The 20087-nt window shown below is 42.3% G+C and overlaps 1 protein-coding gene across 1 annotated transcript in view; it reads left to right on the top strand.

The window, feature by feature from the left end:
- Nucleotides 1-20087, top strand: part of LOC124753909 (calcium release-activated calcium channel protein 1-like) — a 256973-nt gene that overhangs the window by 70828 nt on the left and 166058 nt on the right. The window lies entirely within an intron of this gene.

Genomic DNA, 20087 nt, shown 5'->3' with positions numbered 1-20087 from the left:
TTTAAGAGCGCTTTACTTTCGAGCAGTTGTTGCAAAGCTCTTATATGGCATAATTTACTACTAAAAACATCCATAAAATACTTGAAAATGGCGTAAGGCTGAAATTGTACAATCGTATACAAAATAAAGAGAATGGCAGCTGAAGTCATCACGAAATCTTTCAAAAAAATTAATCGCATCTGCAGACCCCATCGCATTAAAAATGTCTAATTTTGATTTGACTGCCTCTTATACTTGAAAACTCATGCAACACCATTCCGTTCTTACGCACACCGCTATTAGTCATTTGAAGTATCAACTCTTATGTTTCTGTTCAGTAATGATTTTAGATTCGGAAACTTGCAACCAAAATTACCAAAAATCTTACCACAAGCACATGCAGAGCTAGATTTCGAGACTGGAAGTAGAGCCAAGCAGGGTCCAACGGCTACACCACACAGACGATTCTTAATCTGGCCTTCCAGCCAGCCGGTGAAAGATTTTTAAGCATTTCCCAACACTCATTCACTTCCGCCTCGGAAACAATGTCCAGGAACAGTTACACGTGAAATCATACGGAACAAATTTTACACGATTTGTATTCAGATTTCACGCATAACTTTCTCCATTCCGGGAAAAGGAATGAAAAAAGAACTTAAAAAATGGTTCAAATGGCTCTAAGCACTATGGGACTTAACATCTGAGGTCATCGGTCCCCTAGACTTAGAACTACTTAAATCTAACCTACCTAAGGGCATCACACACATCCATGCCCGAAGCAGGATTCGAACCTGCGACCGTAGCGGTCGCGCGGTTCCAAACTGAGAACCGCTCGACCACAGCGGCCGGAAAAAGTACTTCGATTTCATATAGCCGGCCGGTGTGGTCGAGCGGTTCTAGGCGCTACAGTCTGGAACCGCGCGACCACTACGGTCGCAGGCTCGAATCCTGCCTCGAGCATGGATGTGTGATGTCCTTAGGTTAGTTAGGTTTAAGTAGTTCTAAGTCTAGGGGATTGATGACCTCAGAAGTTACGTCCCATAGTGCTCAGAGCCATTTGAACCATTTGATTCAATATGAAACAGCTCGAGATAATTATTTTACTCCCTTAAACATACTGTTGCAGCTACAATTAGGACGAAGAAGAATTTCAACAAATGTTACACTGTGAGGTCTCCGCATATTGGTAGCCAATGATGGAGCATAGTTGGTGCCGAAAGCTAGTTTAAGGCTCCGAGCTACCGCCGACAGTGCGACAATATCTTTGCACGGAGGCTTAGTCTGAACAACGCTGAAGGCTACGAGCTTCGAGCGGAAGGTAATACCCATTTCGACAGTAAGAACGATGAACTGACAGTAGAGTTCAGTAGATACGTTAAAAGTTCGTTTCTACTTGATGTAGATGTTTTAACGCATCGGTTCAGAGTCGCGACTGTACGTTTTGTTAATAAACACTAATTTTGAAACTGAATACTTAATTAACTGGCACACCATAGTCCGAATCCAATTTCCTACCTCCAATGACCACGTTAGATTCCCAATTAAAACGCAGATCTCACAGCTACGCGTCATTTTTCATACAAAATCTTGGTCCCGAACTCGAAAAGTGTAGCGTATTGTATGGCGTTTGAAACACACTCCTACAGATGTGACTCCCGATCGCCATACTCATGTACGTGCAGACAGAATGACTTAGAGTTAGTTTACCCCTCCAGAGACCTCCTTTCCTCTTTTTTTACGGTAGCCGTTAGTGTAAGAAGCAGTACCTCACACGCGTGCAAATGCACCCAGATGTCGGCAGCAGATGTAGAACAGTGTCTTAGTAGCAGACAGCAGACCCAGCGACTACAGCCGGCGGCCTTGTGTACACTAATTCCCACGCGTCGCGACCTACACTAGTAAGCCGTTTCCTTTTCATGGCTGTTCTTTTAGCAATTCTCTGGACATTTCAGATATGTTGATGCAATAGTTCATTTCAGACAGTTATAACCAACATATTCACAAATGTCATAAAGGAGGTATTATATGGCAGAAAGCTAAACTTTTGCTTGAAACAAGGTACGATAACACAATTAGCACTTACAGCGCCATTTTACCTTATACACAAGTTGCTGTATTGTCGTATTTCGTCCCTCGTTCGCCGTCTAAAAAGGGGGCCGCGCCTACGCTTCACCACCGACTCCGTCCAAATTTATTGTTTATGCACGACTTGTCCAGAGATGAAAGTAAAACTTTTGAAATAAAAACAGCATTTTTGACGCTGGTCGAGCGAGAAATGACCTATTTATATCATTGTTGTTTCGAGGCAGCTGTTGGCGTAACAGAAGTAGTTCACATCGGTAAACCGAAATGCGTGGGTCCGAGTCAGTATGTTGAAACTTCTTTTTATTTTCAATTTTTATGTTATTCACACTGAAAATAAACCGAAATAATGGCCAATATATTTTATTTATTAATATTTTCATAAAATGCATGAAACCAAAAGGCAAAGTAAAATCTGCGATTGCAAATAAATTTTCAGGAAGGGATTATAAGGAGTACACGAGAACTTCGTAGGTGGAATCAGATGCTTTTGTTATTTCACAGTTGATTTAAATGTGTTGGGGTATTTTCATCGTAAAAACAGGAGAAGCAGTAATTTTCAAGGCATCTTGCACGCGTTATAAACGCCGCATTTTTACAATAAAATTCCTACAGAAAAGCAAACTTGGTTTGCATCCATAAAAAAATAGTCCCTCATCGCACAGTTTGGCAATAAACTATGTATAACATATCACTACATTGAGTATTGATTTAAGTGCCAGGAAGTCGTTTCTGAAAGTATTTGTATGGAGAGTGGCCATGCATGGAAGTGATACATGGACGATAAATAGTTTAGACAAGAAGAGAATAGAAGCTTTCGAAGTATGGTGCTACAGAAGAATGCTGAAGATTAGATAGGTAGATCACATAACTAATGAGGAGGTATTGAATAGAATTGGGGAGAAGATGTGTTTGTGGCACAACGTGACTAGAAGAAGGGATCGATTGGTAGGACATGTTCTGAGGCATCAAGGGATCACCAATTTGGTAATGGAGGGCAGCGTGGAGGGTAAAAATCGTAGAGGGAGACCAAGAGATGAATACACTAAGCAGATTCAGAAGAATGTAGGCTGCAGGAGGTACTGGGAGATGAAGAAGCTTGCACAGGATAGAGTAGCATGGAGAGCTGCATCAAACCAGTCTCAGAACTGAAGACGACAACAACAACACATCACTTCGCCAAATACTGGCGGCGGTAGCTGGTAATGTACAACAGGATGTATTTTGATGCCCTGGCTGTGATTTGTTTCCTCTCTGTCGATGAGATACGAGCAGCTTTTTGATCAAATTCTATACCTGACGATAGAAATAGATATTGCAGGGTTGCATCAGTTGTGGAGTGCTGCTCGAAGCCCTTGGAACGATATCTGCAGAGTCCTCGTGAATGTTGTAAGTACAGTTCTTTCTGGGAAATTTATTTAAAATTCCAGATTTTCCTTTGCTTTTCCTGTTCTTGCCTTTTATGAAAATATTAATAACTACAATATATTGAGCTTTATTTCGGTTTATTTGAAGTATAAATAACGTAAAAAAATTAAATTAAAAATGACACAAGTGTACTCGCAGATGCGAATACGTGCAACCATCAGCTGTGTAAGGGAATGACGACAATGAAGGTCTGTGCCGAACCAGGCCTCGAACCCGGATTTCCCGCTTCGCGCGAGCGGTCGCCTTAACCGCTTTGTCTATCCGTGCAAGAATCACGGCCAGGCCCAAATTTCCATATGTCGTCGTTCCTGTGACACAACCTCTACTAGTACACGCATCATGTAATTCCCGTACAGGACAGGACATTTTAATTGAAAGTCGCTGCCTGGTATAGTCTGTCGGTAAACTGAAGAGCGAGCGAGCGAGTCCCCACTCTGCCTACCCACGTAAATCGCAAGGCGCTTCTACTGGCTGTTCCACAACGCAGTGCCGGCCCTGCTGCGGCGCGCGCTTTAAATCTGAGGCGACGCCGTGTACAGATATCTCTTGGCTGCGTTCATTTTTAGACAAATGCATTAAGACATTAAGGAATACAATACACGATAGCTTCTTCCGAAACACAACATTAAAGAGTAAATAATATTAAGATAAGAATGGAAATCAGGATTATACCACAAACATAGAACCGAATGCCTGTTCATGTGAATGTATTGTATGTTCCTCTATTGCTATTCGTGAAACGAACCCCATATAATGCAATCAATCTGTATAATTTAAGGCTTGCTCTTACTTTGTATTTCTACTAAAAGGCAGAAGTTTTCTTCGAAGGACTGCATTGAAACTTAACAATTTTTGCAACACGAAGAGTGCTTAAAAGTAAGCAAAAATTTATGATTTTGTGTGTTGTATTAGTCCGATTTGCACTTCTTTTTTGCCACTGTCTTCGTAAACATGTCACAAAAGTATGTGTACAATGTTATGCATATTGGGTATTTACTCTGTTGTCAGCTGTAAAAAACGGTTACGTGTGTTTTGGTAGCATCAACGGTTATTTGTTTTGTATAAAAATAGATTAGAGAATCTGTATTAAATTTTGTTATAGGGATGGAATAAAGAGTATGAAATTTTTAGAAATGTTAAATATTGCTTTCTGTTCTGAGTGAACCAAGGGCATACAAGAGGTATAAACATTTCAAATCAGGCCTTAAAGGACAGCGGTTTTACAATCATGGATGAGATTAAAAATGCACAGTTAAGAGACCTATAAACTATCCCGATGACACACTTCCTAAAGAATTTCGGCAATTGGAAAAAGCACCAGCGCAAGTGTATAGTATGTAATGGGGAATATTTTTATGAGGATAATATTGCTGCAAATTAACAAATAAAGTTCTTACCAAAAACTAAAAATTAATATGTGAACGCTCCTCGTATGTCAATCTTTTTGCTTAGAAGTCCAGAATCGATGTACATGTTTCGAATAAAATTTCAGCAGAGTTTAGAATAGCTATTGTGCACATATTTCAAGCAATATGTCACAGAATAAGGTGAATAGTGATCGAGACAGAGATTTAGTGTTCCATAAGCATCAGAGGTTTTACCTGATTTTGAAACTGTCTATAACGATCGGTTTCCTCCCAAGATTATTAGTTTTCCTTCGCGGCGATTCCACTAAACCATGCGGCGTATTTTCACGTTCCTTCCGTATGCGTCCTATTCTGCGAGGCTGACGTTTGCATAAATTGCAGCCCTTTACTGGGAGTGGTAATATTAGCCAACAGTTCTTTTTTGGGTCGCCTCTTTAATACACGCTGTAATAACATTAGAGACGATCGAACGCTCGTTACTCCGCAAATACCTACCTCCTCTTCCTCGTATTCTGCACATTTTCTAACAATGCTAGACGATTATCCATCACTTCCGGATCTCGAAGTACATCAGTAAGTATACAAAGTTAACTGACTGACGCTGACAACTGAGGTCCCACGAACAGAAACGACATTTATCACTGCACGCCGATCTACACCGCTACACAGGTAACGGGAAACAGATTTTGGGTGCCCCTGTAGGCCGGTGGCAGCGTTCTTCAGGGAAAGGCCACTTCCCCCACCAAAAGCGCTGCTCGCTCTTGAGTTTACAGAGAGTCTATATTGGCGGATAAATACTATATTGCAGTGACTGTGTTTTTAAAAACATAGCATCGTTCTTCTTAATAACACATCCACTGCAGTGTCGAAAATATAAAAGCTTCAGCATAGGGGCTCGAACCAGCTACCCTCGGATTACCGATCTGTACTGGTTCCGCTCCGCCAGCAGCTGTCTCGCCCGACCATCGCCAAAAATGCTGTTTTTCCTTTTTTTTCCTAATTGCTTGGCCATCTGCAGCTTCCACTTCCGTCGCTTTCATATCTGGCCGAGCCTTGCGTGTACGATAAATTAGACGAAATCGATGATGACGAGCAGGCGCAGTCCTTTTGTAAGTGCAAATGTGTGGTTTCAACAGTGTGATTAGCACAAAGCTGAAAAGAACACTACGCTCACTTCACAAGAGCAGCAAGTGGACATTTTACACCATTTACATCGTACCCGCACTGGAGAAGTCCAGTATCAAAAGCCACTGTGATCACATTATCCAGACATTTTCCATGGACTGTTCCAGACCGCTGTGTCTTAATCACTTCACTGAAACTCCACATTTGCTCTTATATGACGAGTAAGGCAAGAAAATTACAACACAGAAATTTCTTCTTCTTTTCCCTAGCGATTACCGGCCGCTGTGGCCGAGCGGTTCTAGGCGCTTCAGTCTAGAATCGCGCTGCTGCTACGGTCGCAGGTTCGAATCCTGCCTCGGGCATAGATGTGTGTGATGTCCTTAGATTAGTTAGGCTTGAGTGGTTCTAAGTGCTAGGGGACTGATGACCTCAGATGTCAAGTCCCATAGTGCTCAGAGCCATTTGAACCCTAGCGTTTACCCGTCAAGTATGGGATCTTCTTTTTAAGGATTTAGCTAATTTTATTTTATTATTTAACTTGGTAGCCGGATGTCACAGTCATTAATTTAACCTAAGAGAGGTAAGTCGTGCGCATCTGTGATTCATGTAAACTTTGTTCTGTGCTTTACCGTATTTGGTTTGTGCATCATATTCTCTGAGCCGGAATTTGGGGACCAGCCCAGCATTTGCCAAAACAAGTGTTGGAAACCGCCTAAAAACCACGCTTAAGATGGCTTGTGTTCCAGCCCACGGTCGTCAATTCGTTAAGCGGATTCAGTCGGGTCTGGATCACCTGTCTGTCTTCGCAACCTAGCGCGCTGCGCGGAACGCAGGTTAAGATCAACTGCGATTTCTGTTTTGTGAAATATGACGCTGTAAGTACTACGTGTGTTATCCGACATTGCTTCAAGCAAAAGTTCTACTTTTTCACAAATACCTCATTCGTGACTTCTGTGAATGTGTAGGTAAATGTAAAAGTCATGTGACTAGGGCCCCCCATCGGGTAGACCGCTCGCCGGGTGCAAGTCTTTCGATTTGACGCCACTTCGGCGACTTGCCCGTCGATAGGGTTGAAATGATAATGATTGGGACAACACAACACCCAGTCCCTGAGCAGAGAAAATCTCCCATCCAGCCGGGAATCGAACCCGGGCCCTTAGGATTGACATTCTGTCGCGTTGACCACTTTTTTACCGCTTTTTTTTATTTTAATAATAATCTTTATTGAACAAGCCGAAACAAAGCAACAGTTCTAACAGTTCTTCTAAGTACTCAGCTACCAGGGGCGGACAATCTGTAGGTTATAACTGTATTTTAGTGGTATTCTTCCTTCAGTCTTTAGGCTAGTTGACTAACCCGGCATTGCCTGGATATTCATTTTCCCAATTTTTCATTAGAAACGAAACGTCGTGCGGACTGTTGCAGTAGACTCGGTGTGAGATAATCCCCGGAAGTGTCTACGCTGGACGCTGCTGCTTTGAGTGTTTACAGCGCGATTTGTAAACGTCTCTATAGCAACGCCTGTTCGAACGTCTATAGACGGCTATTGTTTTCGCCTATAGCTGATTGCGCTTTGCAGTTGAAAGCTGTCAAAAATTCTACTAGGTGTCAGAGATTTCCTGAAGTTGACTCAACTGTGGAAGTGTCTTGGTAATAAAGAATGAATATATTAACACTTCACGCATGATTCTGCATTTTGTTCGTATATCTCAGTGTTTATGGCTTCACATCTGTTGAACTATGTGTCTTGTGTAGGTACATTCAGCGGCAAATGTGGATACTGTGTGTGAAATGTTTTGCAAGAGAGTTAGTAGCAAAGAAGTAATAAATTCAAACGTCATGCGTGATGCGAGAGTTTTTCACGCATCTCACTGTTTATGAGTCGTATCTGCTGAACTATGATAGACAAGTGGTTCTTAAGTCCACAAGATTGTTGCCTGATAGTAAGAGATATGTGTATCAAATTTGGTTGAAATCGGTCACGTGGTTTTGAAGGAGATATGGAACACACACGTTAACCATCAAACTCTTGTGAATCGGCTGGTCGTAATGGTTTGTTACACGGTATTGTTTCAAATAGCTCTGAGCACTATGGGACTTAATATCTATGGTCATCAGTCCCCTAGAACTTAGAACTACTTAAACCTAACTAACCTAAGGACATCACACACATCCATGCCCGAGGCAGGTATTGTTTCTTCAGCAACTTATCCGTATTTACTCTGTAGATTCCTTAACCCTCGTCCGCAGCTCGTGGTCGTGCGGTAACGTTCTCGCTTCCCGCGCCCGGGTTCCCGGGTTCGATTCCCGGCGGGGTCAGGGATTTTCTTTGCCTCGTGATGACTGGGTGTTGTGTGATGTCCTTAGGTTAGTTAGGTTTAAGTAGCTCTAAGATCTAGGGGACTGATGACCACAGCTGTTAAGTCCCATAGTGCTCAGAGCCATTGAGCCTTAACCCTCAACCATCGATGGTACACAAATGCAGAGTTTTACAGATAAATGACTTTGATGAGTGGTATAAGACACATTTTCGTGTTTTAATGTTTTTTTTTGTTTATGTCGTTCGAGCTAGTTATTTTCCTCGTAAGGGTGCATACTCAGTAGTTGGGAACCTACAAGTACATTCTCTCTACACTGTGACTTATTTCGGGAAAGGCATTAGCAGTGATCGTAATCCAAGAACCATTAAATTATTCGTGAGCTCACTCAGGAAAACCGTCTGAAACTTGTGGAACATAAGGAAAGGAAAGGGTGTTTGAGTTTAACATACCGTCAGAGTGTAACACAATCCTGAAGAATATTCAAGGACACAGTACAAGTAACGGATGCTTCGCGGCGGGCTATCCCTCATGTGTTCCCTCACAAGCATTGGCCCAAATACTCACGACCGCCCGAGGTGGCGGAGTGATTGGCACACTGGACTCGCATTCGGGAGGTCGGCGGTTCTAACTTGCTTCCGGCCCTCCTGATTTAGGTTTTCCGTGATTTCCCTAAATCACTTCAGACAAATGCTGGGACGATTCCTTTAAAAGGGAACGGCCGATTTCCTTCTCCATCCTTCCCTAATCCGAACTTGTGCTCCGTCTCTAATCACCTCGCTGTCGACGGGACGTTAAACATTAACCTCCTCCTTCTCCCAAGTACTTACGTTATGTCTGTTTACAATGCCATTAAAATGAAACATTGCCTCATCAGAAAACGCTGTTTGCTGTAAGAAATTTTCAGTCGTATCCACGCCTAGTCTCCTGCACAACCGTGTCCAAAGTGTCGTTCCAGAACAGCCAGCAAACAACTTCCACAGCAATAGAAGAAAACATTACTCGTAAACTTTTCTGTTTTGGTAGAAGTACGTACTATGCGCACGGTGCACGGTTACTCGCGAAGTGCTCTCGTCGTTCACAATTACGTGGTTTCAGTTATTGCAAAATATGAATTTCGTAAGCGTACAGCTGCCAAACCCGTATACCATTGTCTTCGGTGCCTGAAGCTGACGTGATGCTTGTCTCATTCATTTGGATGGTAATCGAGTAAACACTGTCCGAATGTTTTCGACAGCTTCTGCATACGTCGAAGGTCGCCCGCTACGCTCTGCTTTTCAATCGTACACATATCTACGAGGGGCGTTTGAAAAGTCCGTGCAAAAATAAAAACTACTTACGTGTTTGGAGTAAACCTTTTTTTTTATTTTCGACATAGTCTTCTTTTAGACAGCGTCTAACGCTGTTCTAATTTGTTGATCCATTCCGAATAATAGGAATTGTCCAAGTCTGCAAAATAGCTATTAGTTGCTGGAATCACCTCCTCGTTTGAATAAAATCTTTGTCCCGCCAGCCGTTTCTTCAAATTGGGGAATAAATAGTAGTCCAAGGGAGCCAAGTCTGGAGAATAGGGCGTATTTGAAAGGAGTTGGAATCCTAATTCCATTAATTTTGCGACCAGAACTGTTGAAGTGTGTGCTGGTGCATTGTTGTGATGGAAAAGGACTTTTTTGCGGTCCAATCGCCGGTGTTATTCTTGCAGCTCGGTTTTCAAACGGTCCAGTAACGATGAATAATATGCACTTGTAATAGTTTTACCCTCTTCCAGATAGTCAATGAGGATTATCCCTTGCGAATCCCAAAACACAGTCGCCATAACCTTTCCGGCTGAAGGAATGGACTTCACCTTTTTTGGTGCAGATTCTCCCTTGGTAACCCTTTGTTTATATTGTTGTTTGGTCTCAGGAGAATAGTAATTTATCCATGTTTCATCCACAGTGACGAGACGACACTTTAAGTCCTGCGGATTCTTCCTGAGCAGCTGCAAACCATCCTTGCAACACTTCACACGATTCCGTTTTTGGTCAAGCGTGAGCAATCGCGGAACCCATCTTGCGGATAGCTTTCTCATGTCCAAATGTTTATGCAAAATATTATGTATCCGTTCATTCGAGATTCCCACAGCACTAGCAGTCTCGCGCATTTTAACTCTTCTGTCATCCATCACCATATCACGGATTTTATCAATGATTTCTGGAGACGTAACCTCCACAGGGCGTCCAGAACGTTCAGCATCACTTGTGCCCATATAACCACTCAGAAAATTTAGAAACCACTTATAAACTGTTCTAATCGAAGGTGCAGAGTCACCGTAATGTTTATCAATCTTCTCTTTAGTGGCTCTGAGCACTATGGGACTTAACATCTGTGGTCATCAGTCCCCTGGAACTTAGAAATACTTAAACCTAACTAACCTAAGGACATCACACACATCCATGCCCGAGACAGGATTCGAACCTGCGACCGTAGGAGTCTCACGGTTCCAGACTGAAACGACTAGAACCGCACGGCCACACCGGCCAGCTTCTCTTTAGTATCCCGAGGCGTTTTGCCTTTGATAAAGTAATGTTTAATCACCACACGGAATTCTTTTTCGTCCATTTTTTGACAATCACTCGACTACCTTGATTCACACGAATGCCAAACACAAAGAAATAGACCAATATGCCTGAAACTTGGTGTGCGTTCTTTCCAAAGATGCTACTAAGTAAACATGACCTCGATACGCGCCGGTGGTGCCACCTCTCGGACTTTGCCTGCTGGAGTGGCGAAGCGGTTCTAGGCGCTACAATCTGGAACCGCACGACTGCTACGGTCGCAGGTTCGAATCCTGCCTCGGGCATGGATGTGTGTGATGTCCTTAGGTTAGTTAGGTTTAAGTAGTTCTAAGTTCTAGGGGACTGATGACCTCAGAAGTTAAGTCCCATAGTGCTCAGAGCCATTTGAACCAGCCATCTCTCGGACTTTGCACGGACTTTTCAAACGTTCCTCGTATAAAAAAAAAAAAAAAATCCTTCTGTGCCTAATCATATGGTAACAGTTTCCGATTAAATTGTTTTGAATTTTCGTTGCACCGTGACGGAGAGTTCGTCTCAGTGATCCACACAGTATGTTATGCTTTACCTGAACAGGTGCCGCAATTTTACGCTTTAATTAATACCAGTACTCCCAGCGACAGGTTCACCAACTGAAACACGCAGTTTGGAAACTTAACGAGTTTGTCAATACACCAAAAACAGGATATCGTAGACATATGGTGAGAGTAAGTGGTAATAGTAGTTTGGGATCCGGATAAACATTTTAGCACACCGTGTACTGTGCGTATAGTACGTACTTCCACCAAAACAGGAAAGTTCACGAGTAATGTCTTCTTCTATTGCTGTGGAAGTTGTTTGCTGATTGTTCCAGAACGACACTTTGGTCGCGGTTGTGCAGGAGACGGCGTGGATACGGTTGCAGCCGAGGCCTTCTCTCGGCCTTGGTGGCGGCAGAGTCACTTCCCACGGCCTCTCGTCATCGCTGCGAGCTCTCTCTCTCTTGTCTCTCTCTCTCTCTCTGAACCGGCGTCGTAAGCTGCCGCGCGTCTGGAATAGGTTGCTGCTGTTGAGCCGTTGAACACGGACTGTGCACTCGAACGCCCAGCGTACCGCGTACACCGTGCTGCTGAAAGCTCAGAAACGAAGCGGCGGTTTGCACTATACTGCACGCGCGTCTCATTGTGGTATACGCGATAGCAGCGCGCTCCAGCGGCAACCGTCGGATGCATCTGGCTCGCAGATCTCACAGTTTGTTTACAAAATGGACGGGCGTAAAATTCCTACGTCATCTCTATTAAAACGCACATTGCCTCCATCTTCCGTAAGCTATTCATGCCATTCTGCCTGTAGTATACATAACAAAAACTTGGTATCCATGAATACGTTATAAGCCAAAAAGGAAAGTGTCATATACAGTCAAAAAGGACTTCAGCTTATAAAAATCCCGCTACTAATAGTTCGATACAAATTAACAGGAGTCTTCCACAGAAATTAAAAATTATTTTATCGTTCTCACTTTTTAGTAAAACCATAAGGTCATTTTTATTTGATCGTTGTTTCTGTTCAGTAGCAGAATGTTCAGAACGCGTGAAATACAAGACTAAACAAGTACGCGCATAATATCTTACTGCATGTAATGCAAGCTCTCTTGATAAAGCCAATCGAACACACACATTCCTGAGAAAGAGCACACTTATATTTACATAACATCGAATCCCATAGAATATAGTTGTATTGAATTGAAAATAAATTATCAGAATCTATTGGAAAACCACCGAAGCTCAGTAAAAGAAAATTGGATGCAGTGGGACGCGGACCTGCAACAATTACGCGTCGCTTTGTAACTCCTTATCTCTATTCGTTACGCTACACTGAGCTTCCATGTTCTATGACACTAACTCCCAAAGGCTTTAATCGTAGATACGCTATTAACTGACATTCAATTACAACAAATTGTAGCAAGAAAAATATGTTTTTTGTGGATCTTTAATCTTAAAATTTACTTCGCAGTAAAAATATGGGAACGCTCATAGAGATGTGTCGACAGACTATGGATGCCTACTTTTCAGTGTCACTAGAAATTTAAAATTTGCCATATTGTTATACAAAGGCAACAACTTAAATTTTTTTATTATTTGCTGGTTCATATTCCACCTAATACATTTATAATAGCTCTTCAGTTGTGCTTTACAGATGTTTTTGGTCTTCCACTTTCTTCAGTTTGTTATAATAGAGTCGAATGTCACTTTCTCAAACAGGACCAGTCCTTTTTAGTACACACAATGTAATAAAATTAACATTGAAAATATTAAAGCAGGACAACAAAATATAGGATATGTAAAAGGGAAAGGACAAAAAAACATGGGTCACACAAGAAATTATTTCCAAAATGGAGGAGAGAAGAAAATTTAAAAACAACAACACTGAAGATGCCGGAAAGATGTACTGAAGGTTAAATAATGAACTGCGAAGAGAAACAGAGCAGGCTAGGAGAAAATGGCCAAAAGAGGAATGTGGTGCAACTGAAGAACTGGACACGAAGGGAAGATACGACTTACTGTACAACAGGGTAAAGACTATGCCATGGGATCAAAACAGAGCAGGAAGTGCTACTACGGAAATTTTGAGTAAAGACGAAGAGGTAGTGTACAAAGATCGTGACTATGTCCTCCAGAGATGGGAAGAATATCTAAAAGAGCTATATGACACAGATCGCAAACCAGAAAGTCTGGAACTTGAATCGCTTAGCAGTGTAAGTGATGACGAGAAAGGACCAACCATGATAATGGAAGAAGTAAAGTCTGCCTCAGCTCCAGTGAAAAATGGAAAAGCAGTAGGTACAGATACAATAATGGGAGAAATATTAAAATGCTTGAACCATGACGGAATAAGAGAAATATTGAGGCTATGTTATAAAATATGACAGTGGTGAATGGACTGAGGACTTTCTGACAACTGTAATGATTCCATTCCCGATAAACAAGGAACCAAGAAATGCAATGAGCACAGGACAATTAGCCTCATTTCACATCCAGCCAAAGTAATGGTTCAAATGGCTCTGAGCACTATGGGACTTAACTTCTGAGGTCATCAGTCCCCTAGAACTTGGAACTACTTAAACCTAACTAACCTAAGGACATCACACACATCCATGCCCGAGGCAGGATTCGAACCTGCGACCGTAGCGGTCGCGCGGTTCCAGACTGAAGCGCCTAGAACCGCTCGGCCACTCTGGCCGGCGCCAAAGTAATGTTAAGAATAATTAATAAGAGACTTGAAAAAGTAATGGAGGAGAACTTGGCGTGGAGCAGTTTGGCTTCAGACGAAATACGGGCACCAGAGACGCAATAGGGCTCCTACGAATCTTGGGAGAAAGGTTTACAGAAAAAGGAGGAGACCTCTATATGCGCTTCATCGGTCTAGAAAAGGCATTTGACAATGTGGCTTGGGACAAGCAGGCGACTATAAGGAGGGAAAAGAGAGTGGACTGGAAAACCAGAAGACTTGTAAATTGATTATATCTGCACTAAAAAGCCTCACTCAAACTGAGATGAGAAAGTACAAACTGGATCGGACTAGGAAAAGGAGTAAGACAAGGATGCTGTCTATCACCTACCCTCTTCAACCTCTACTTGGAAAATATGATTGACCAATGCTCATTAGATGACAAAGGAGTAGAAATTGGAGGAAGAGGAGTAGGGTGTCTGAGGTTTGCTGATGACGTGGTCCTTCTAGCCACAGGATAAAAAGAATTACAGGATTTAGTAGACACCATTGAAGCTAACGGAAAAAATATGGAATGAAAATTAACACAAAGAAAACAAAAGTATTGGAACTAGGAGGAAATAATTGAAATAAAAATCATGCTGAATGGCGAAATATTAGAACAGGTGCAAAATTTTAAGTATCTTGAAAGCAGGATAGACACCGACTGGAAGTGCAGCACAAAAATTAAAACAAGGATAGCAATGGCAAAAGAGGCATATGGACTTTGAGGAAGAAAGACAGAGAAAGGCTGAAGGCTTTTGAGATGTGGGCATGGCGGAGGATAGAAAGAATAAGTTTGATGGACAGAGTAAAAAATGTTGAAGTACTGAGAAGAGTGGGAGATAAAAGACAGTTACTAGATGTAATTAAAAGAATAAAAAGAAATTGGATTGGGCAAATATTCAGAAAGAATGACGGAGTGATACAAACAGTTTTAGAAGGTTATGTAGAACGGAAAAGGAAGCGAGGAAGGAAGAGATTCCAGACACTGGATGACGTGATGGACGGTACAACATACAGCAGCCTTAAGAAGGAAGCAACGGATCACAGAAAATGGAGAGGCAAAGGACCTGCTAATACAGCAGAAAACTGATGACGAGTATATAATAAAATGTATCCCGACACCTATTAGTAGTCATTAATATGGGTTGTGTCCACCCGTCATCTTTACGAGCCTTGAACTCTGCTGGTGATACTTTCAGTGAGGTATCTGAAGGTCTGTGGAGGAATGGCAGTCCATTTTTCCTCAAGAGCTGAACCCAGAGAAGGTTGTGATGTTGGACGCTGGGGTCTGGAAAGTAGTCCAGTTCTTGCGAAACACAGCTAGCTCTTTATACTCATGAAGTAATGAGTGCTATCGACAGGGGATGTCAACTTGATTACGTATTTTTAGATTTCCAGAAGTCTTTCGACACCGTTCCTCAGAAGCGTCTTCTAACCAAACTGACTGTGCGCCTATGGAATATCGCCTCAGTTGTGCGACTGGATTCGTGATTTCCTGTCAGGAAGGTAACAGTTCGTAGTAATAGAAGGAAAGTCATCGAGTAAAACAGAAGTAATATCTGGCGTTCTCCAAGGAAGTGTTATAGGCCCTCTACTGTTCCTGATCTATATTAACGACATAGGAAACAATCTGAGTAGCCTTCTTAGATTATTTGCAGATGATGCTGTCATTTACCGTCTTATAAAGTCATCAGACGACCAAAACGAATTGCAAAATAATTCTGTGTGGTGCAAAAAGTGGCAATAACCCTGAATAACGAAAAGTGTGAAGTTATTCACATGAGTACTAAAAGAAATCCGCTGAATTGCGATTACACGATAAGTCACACAATTCTGAAGGCTGTAAATTCAACTAAATACTTCGAGATTACAATTACGAATAACCTAAATTGGAACGATCACATAGATAATGTTGTGGTAGAGCAAATGAAAGACTGCGATTCATTGGCAGAACACTTCGAAGGTGCAACAGATCTGCTAAAGAGACTGTTTATACTACACTTGTCCGCCATATTCTGGGTTATTGCTGTGCGGTGTGGGATCCGCATCGGATGGGACTGACGTATGGCATCGAAAAAGTTCAAAGAAGGGCGGATCGTTTTGTATTATCGCGAAATAGGGGAAATAGTGCCACAGACACGATACGTGAATTGGAGTGGCAATCATTAAAACAAAGGCATTTTTCGTTGCGACGGGATCTTCTCACGACATTTCAGTCACCATTTTTCTCCTCCGATTGCAAAAACATTCTGTTGGCACCCACCTACATAGGGAGAAATGATCATCACGATAAAATAAGAGAAATAAGGGCTCGCACAGAAAAATTTAAGTGCTCGTTTTTCCCGCGAGCCGTTCGAGAGTGGAACGGTAGAGAGACAGCTTGAAGGTGGTTCATTGAACTCTCTGCCAGGCACTTAATTGTGAATAGCAGAGTTATCAGGTAGATGTAGATGTAGAATCCACTCCAAAGATGTTCCATTTGGTTCAGGTCGGGACTCTGGGCAGACCAGTCCATTGTAGAAATGGCAAGCTCCACAAACCACCACCTCACAGCTGCTGCTTTATGACATTGTCACGCTAATACTAACAACTATCGTCTCCGAACTGTTCCTCTACTGCAAGCAGTACACAATACTGTCAAATTTGATCGCATGTTTCTGCAATTAGCGTTTTCTTAAGCGCAATAAGGGGACCACATCCTAACACGAAAGACCTCCGTTCTTCACTGTTGGTACTGACACGTGGTGGCAGGTAACGTTCTCCCTGCATTCGCCAAAGCCAACCCTTCTATCGGATTGCCATAGGGTATAGCGTGATTCCTCACTACACATCATTCGTTTCCAGTCATCCACTTTACAGTGACGTCGCTTTTCACTCCACTTCAAGTATCGCTTAGCATCGACGAAGAAAATGTGTGGCTTATGAGAAGCTGCTCGACCACTTTACCCCATTCGTTTTAACTCCCTAGCACATCCACTGTAGTAGATGGACTACTGGCAGCACTTTGGAGCTTTGGAGTGATTCCTTCCTCTGATTCCATGCGTTTTTGTACAACCACCTTCCACAAAGCTCCAGGACCATTGTCCTGTTCTTGGCTTAGCTATGGGTGTTCGTTCACGTTTCCACTTCACTATCATTCTATCGCCAACCGTAGACTTGAGCAGCTTTAGAAGGGCTGAAATGTCCCTGATGGATATGTTATGCAGTTGACCTGCAACGACTAGTCCACGTTCGAAGTCACTGAGCTCTCCAAAACAATCCATTTTACTGTTACTGCTTGTCTACTGATAGTACTTCCCCCCTCCCCCCCCCCCCCTCCCACCTCGCCCGGTTCCTTTCACACTGACGAGTTCGCCTCTCGTGACATCTAGTGGTCAATTCTACATTATAAAGGGGTGCCCGGATACCTACGACGCGACAGTGTATGTCCTAACCATCCCCAGTGTTTCTCATCCGCCAGTAACTTTCCATATATCTTCATACAAAAATCAGCTTCGAACATCTGACAAGGATGCCCATAAGACAGCTTATGAACGCACGATGCTGGTGCGTGATCTGTTCAGTGACCATCCATGGCCGAACTCAGCTTTCACTTTACTACTGAATTTTACGATCCCTGCAATTTTTGAAAAAATGGATGGATATCGATTTACTTTTTAATATCAGAATCCACCTTCATAGTACTAAACATTGCATTCCCAATAAACGACGACAGAATTACTCAGTAATGAACCAAAGAAATTACGGATTCCTCATATGAAACTAATAGGTAAACAATCATTAATAAAACTCTGAAATTTTGTCTTGAAAGTTCATATCTGCCTAATGTAGGCAAGCTTCTTGTGTTTCATAATCATAGGAAACATTCAAACAATTTACTGTATTTGGCAACATCTATCTTTCTTTCGTTTTACGTACACACCATCTGTTAGCTTTGTCTCCAGCATATACCAAGCGCCGAGTCTTCCAGAATGATCAAGTCTTCGAAGAAAGTGCGTGACCAATTTGCAATTCCTATCCTTTTCGGTAAGGTTTATTAAGAATCAAAACTGAAACCGGTTTTTTTTCCGAAGAGGTGAAACAAGGGCTGTTCAATATCTAAGAGGACAAATGAAGACTCGTCATCCATTGTTGCAATTATTCAAAAAATAAATAAATAAGTAACAGAAATAAAAATTAAATTATGCAAACATTTCGTTTCGAACAGTGAAGAACTGTGTAAGACTTTCATGTTCTGTATAAAAAAATTGTGATCCAATGCTTGATCTCAGATGGAGAATACTTTACCAGTGTGTACAACTGAAAAATACAGTGTGTACAACTGAAAAATACAGTCGCCTATTCCATAAAGCGTGACTTTCTGCCAGACCGATTTAGTCTGTAACGAACCTTGTGCGCTCATTTTAGTGTTATCTGACTTTCCAAAGAACAGTAAATCCTGTAACACAAACTATTTAAGCAGGCGGTCGTTCGCTGCACAAACATTTGCACAGATTAGTCAGCTTCTCCCAAACAAAACTTCAGCAATGTGCTGCTTGCGCCCTAGCATGTCTTTTTCTCCTCACAAGCTGTCAGTTACCCACTGTGGAACATTCAATCGACTAACACGACTGTCAGGCCGCAACAGCGAAGAGCATAGGAGTAGAAGAGTGCTGCTGTCGTTCATGGCAGCTTACAACGGCAATCACATCCGTTGTTTATCGACCAAGTGCCGGGTGTTCCAAATGAATATCGCGGTTGTAAGGCTTTGTAGCGTTTGTAACATTCAATTTACAGTTCTAAATAATACGTAAAATGAAGAGCAACGCAAACAGTTTCTGTAACAAGTGTTTAACGTGAGCACCATTCGTCACGCGGCACACATTAAGTCGATATGTGAGTTCTTCCCATACCTTGATCAGTGTGTCTGGAGTAATCGTCGCAACAACCGATTTAATCCCGTTTCTAAGTCGGGTAGATCAGCTGACAGCTGATGCACACACACATGAACCTCCAAAGATAAAAATCGAATGCATCGGGTGAACGTCTGTCATTCGGCCTCTTGCGGCCAAGCGAGCGGTCGTGAACGACATCGCTTAACCAGTCGCGTACTGACAAGGGAACCTCCCCATCGCACCCCCCTCAGATTTAGTTATAAGTTGGCACAGTGGATAGGCCTTGATAAACTGAACACAGATCAATTTAGAAAACAGGAAGAAATTGTGTGGAACTGTGAAAAAATAAGCAAAATATACAAACTGAGTAGTCCACGGGTCGCATAGGCAACATCATGGACGAAATGAGCGTAGGAGCGTCGTGGTCCAGTGGTAGCGTGAGCAGCTGCTGAGCGAGAGGTCCTTGGTTCAAGTGTTCCCTCGAGTGAAAATTTTATTTTCTTTATTTTTGCATAGTTATTATCTGTCCGTTCGTTCATTGACGTCTTTGTTCACTGTAATAAGTTTAGTGTCTGTGTTTTGCGACCGCATCGCAAAACCGTGCGATTAGTAGACGAAAGGACGTGCCTCTCCAATGGGAACCGAAAACATTTGATCCCCACCTAACTTGTACACTTGGCGAATGGGTAAAAAGATTCTTCTACCTTGCCCGATTTAGGTTTTCTTGTAGTGAAGAAAACATAAGAGTTTGTCACATAAACTGAAAATAAAAAATTAAACTTTTCACTCGATGGAAGATTTGAACCAAAGACCTTTCGTTCCGCAGCTGCTCACGTTACCACGAGACCACGGCACTCCTGCGTGCCCAGTGTCCTTCATGTTGCCTATCTTCCCATGAACTACTCAGTTTGTATATTTTGCTTATTTTTTCACAGTTCCACACAATTTCTTCCTGTTTTCTCAATTGATCTGTGTTCAGTTTTTCAAGGCCTATCCACTGTGCCAACTTATAACTAAATCTGAGGGGGGTGCGATGGGGAGGTTCCCTTGTGAGTTATGGCAGTGAGGCGGCGCACCATCTTGCTGGCAAATAAAGTTCTGTGGTTC

The sequence above is a fragment of the Schistocerca piceifrons genome, chromosome 1, assembly GCF_021461385.2.
Source record: "Schistocerca piceifrons isolate TAMUIC-IGC-003096 chromosome 1, iqSchPice1.1, whole genome shotgun sequence".
Lineage (NCBI taxonomy): Eukaryota > Metazoa > Arthropoda > Insecta > Orthoptera > Acrididae > Schistocerca > Schistocerca piceifrons.
This window is presented reverse-complemented; position numbering and strand designations above follow the sequence as displayed.